The sequence below is a fragment of the Diospyros lotus genome, chromosome 14 (genome assembly GCF_014633365.1).
Source record: "Diospyros lotus cultivar Yz01 chromosome 14, ASM1463336v1, whole genome shotgun sequence".
NCBI lineage: Eukaryota > Viridiplantae > Streptophyta > Magnoliopsida > Ericales > Ebenaceae > Diospyros > Diospyros lotus.
Genome location: NC_068351.1, coordinates 26,929,066 through 26,932,542, shown reverse-complemented (window position 1 = coordinate 26,932,542; position 3,477 = coordinate 26,929,066). Strand labels below are relative to the sequence as shown.

Below are 3,477 nucleotides of genomic sequence, written 5' to 3'. Positions count from 1 at the left end.
ATCCTCCATTAGGATCTATTGCACAATGATCTTATCATGATAGAATGCCCAGTTCTATCAAAAGATCAAGAGTAATATTTTTCTTGCTTATTAAGTACCCATGATTCATGCCTAACTGTGAAGAACGACCCATCACATGAATCACTTACTTAATAGCATGGACACTTTTCCAACAATTAAATGCAAATAATATATGTGCCATGAACCGATAAAAGAAACATCATTACCATAAATTAAACAAAACATGTCTTTAGGGCATACATTTCCAACAAAAACACCCAGTTACTCCCAATTGCTTAAAATGCATTTGTATACTCATATTTTGAACTACCATTTGACGTGAAGGATGATACAGGAGCACACTGATAAGGCTTAATTGTATACATAATTTTATTTATTTTTTATCTTAACCTTGTGTTTTTTTTTCCTACATAAATGTGTGTTTATATGAATTTTACATTATTTTAATCTTGTTTTGTAGGAATCCAACAAAAAAAATAAATTCGAAGATTTGGGCGTAAAAAGAAAAAAATATATATATTATAAAGTTAATTTTATAATTAATATTATAAATTAAAAAAATAAATAAATATTTTAAATAACTAATATTATAATATAATTAAAGTTATTATATTTAATTGTATATTAAATATTATATATATTATTTTATATATTATATTTTATCTTATATTATTTATATATAATATTATAATAACCTAAATATTATATATATATATATATATAGTAATTGGCAGTGGCGTGAATGCCATGTGCATATTTATATATATATATATATTATTAAACAAATCAAAAGAAGTGGCTTGAATTGGGCTTGGCTAGGGCGGTGTCATACATATATATATTAATATGTGAACATGGTAAAAGGTGAGGAGGCTGGGAGAACGGCGCAGATTGAAAGAAACGGAAGGGCTTCTGGACACGGCGCAAAAGTAAAAAAATGGAGATTTCCTCTGGACACGCATAGTGGAATGGCGGACACAGCTAACAAGTGAAGCGGCGCACAAAGGAAAACAAAGAGATTGTAGCCGACAGCCGCACAACACCCTTCACCAATTGCGATCCAGATCTGTTTTAGATCTGGACAGGAAGCATTCTTTTCTCTTTCTTCAATTTTTTGTTTTTATTTTTATGTTAATAATGTCTAGTTAATTTATTTTAACTAGGGTTTGGATGGATTTTAATTCTGGAATTATGTGAGTATTTGTTTGGTTCGATTCAAAACCCGATTATTATTTGCGTGAGGAATTTATATTGTTGCGTTTAATGCTTTAAAAGATTGGCCACCTTTTAACGATTTAATGATTTATGCATGACTGGCTAAAGGATTGTTATAAATTAGATCAATAGGCAATATAAATCACATGTTTGACTATGAGATCGAAAGATGATTAGCTCATGTGTGGAATCGAGGAAGCTTAGTGAGTCAAATCCCCTTCCGAGATTAGAGGTTTCCAAAGAACTTGATGCTTATATATTTTGTTGATATCTTTTCAGAAATCTGACAGTAAAATTGAATTAATAAAGGATTAATATGACTTGAGAAAGCTTATTAATTAATTGAGGGAAATCCACCATCACATGCAAATAATTATAAAATACTGTAAAGATTTTGTGATTTTGAATTGGGTTGAATAAATAATTACATAACCAGATTAAATGAAATCTAAACCCTAGTGCACTCATTAATTAATTTTTCTCACAAAGAATCTAGTTTTCCATTTATTTTTCTTTTTATTCATCAATTAATTAATTGGTTCAAGTTAGGTTAATTTAGAATCGTTTTGGCATTGTGATCTAGTCCTCGTGGGATCGACATCTTTTTATCACTATACGCATATTTGACTAAGGTACACTTGCCCGAATTAATTGTGCGTAAATCAGACATCAAGTTTTTGGCGTCGTTGCCGAGGACTAGTGTATTGCATATCAAAACTACATAAGTTAGCCTTAGATTGAACATCTTTTTGTTTTCTTTTAGGTTTTGCAATTTTAATTTAATTTAATTATTTTTTTTTCATCTTTTAGAAATTTTATTTTTAATTTTTAGTATTTTTCTTTTTCTTTGTAGGTTTCATGGTGCATGACACGGAGTAGTAGTAGTGGAGAACTGATACCCATTGATCAAGAAATTGAAAAAAACTTTGAAAAAGCAAAAAAGGAGAAAAAGAGCGAAATGGAGCAAGAGCAACAAACTCAAAATAATCCAAGGACATTGAGCTCATATGCTACACCTACTCTAGATGGCACTACCTCAAGCATTAGAAGGCCCAATGTGCAAGCAAACAACTTCGAGATCAAGCCTGCAATTATTCAGATAATCCAGATGAGTGTACAATTTTCTGGCCCTAATGATGATCCTAACTCTCATATTGCTAATTTTCTTGAAATATGTGATACTTTTAGGCATAATGGAGTTAGTGAGGATGCAGTTCGACTTAGGTTGTTTCCCTTTTCCTTGAAAGATAGAGCAAAAGAATGGCTTAATTCTCTTCCAGCAGGTTCTATTACTACATGGAATGATTTGGCACAAAAGTTTTTATCTAAATATTTTCCACCTTCTAAAACGACTAAATTAAGGAATGACATAACAACTTTTTCACAATTTGGTAATGAATCCTTGTATGAGTCGTGGGAGAGATTTAAAGAAATGCTTAGGAAATGTCCTCACCATGGTCTACCTGTTTGGATGCAAGTGCAAACTTTTTATAGTGGCATTAATCAATCTTCTCGTTCGATGTTAGATGCAACTGCAGGTGGTACCCTTATGAGGAAAACTCCCGAGGAAGCATATGAACTTTTGGAAGAGATGGCAGCCAACAGTTATCAATGGGACAATGAAAGAGCAAATAAAAAGGGAGTTGGAATTTATAATGTTGATTCTATCACTGCTTTATCTGTTCAAATTGCTGAATTAAATAAGAATTTGGGTAATTTAGGGGTTTCAGCTATGAATGCTTCTTCTTCTTCTTCCCCCATTTTCTTTCTTGTGAGCTTTGTGGGCGAGGGGGACATGCTAGTGTAGATTGTCAAGTAGGAAATCCCTTTTCTTCTGGTTCTTCTGAACAAGCTAATTGTATTTCTTATGGTGGCAACAGGGTCAAATTTTAATCCCTACTCCAACACTTACAATCCAGGATGGAGGAGCCATCCTAATCTTTCTTGGAGTAATAATCAACAAAGAGTGCCCCCGGCTTTCAACAACAACATCAAATTCCACAAGAGAAGAAGTCGAATTTGGAAGATATGATGGCAAAGTTTATCAATAGTACAGAGGCAAGAATGCAAAGCTTAGAAACTCAAATTGGACAGCTTGCCCAAGCAATTTAGAAAAGACCACAAGGAGGCTTGCCTAGCAATACTGAGAAGAATCCAAGGGAGCATGTAAAAGCCATCACTTTGCGAAGTGGAAAAGAACTTGAAAGTAAAGAAAAAGATGAAGAGTGTACAAAAGAGGAA

General features: G+C 32.5%; 1 non-coding gene across 1 annotated transcript; it reads right to left on the bottom strand.

The window, feature by feature from the left end:
• Positions 1-2,590: 2,590 nt before the first annotated feature.
• On the bottom strand, positions 2,591-2,697 carry LOC127791263 (small nucleolar RNA R71). Its single transcript, XR_008020903.1, has one exon. It is a non-coding gene; the product is annotated as a small nucleolar RNA R71 (small nucleolar RNA).
• Positions 2,698-3,477: the final 780 nt, after the last annotated feature.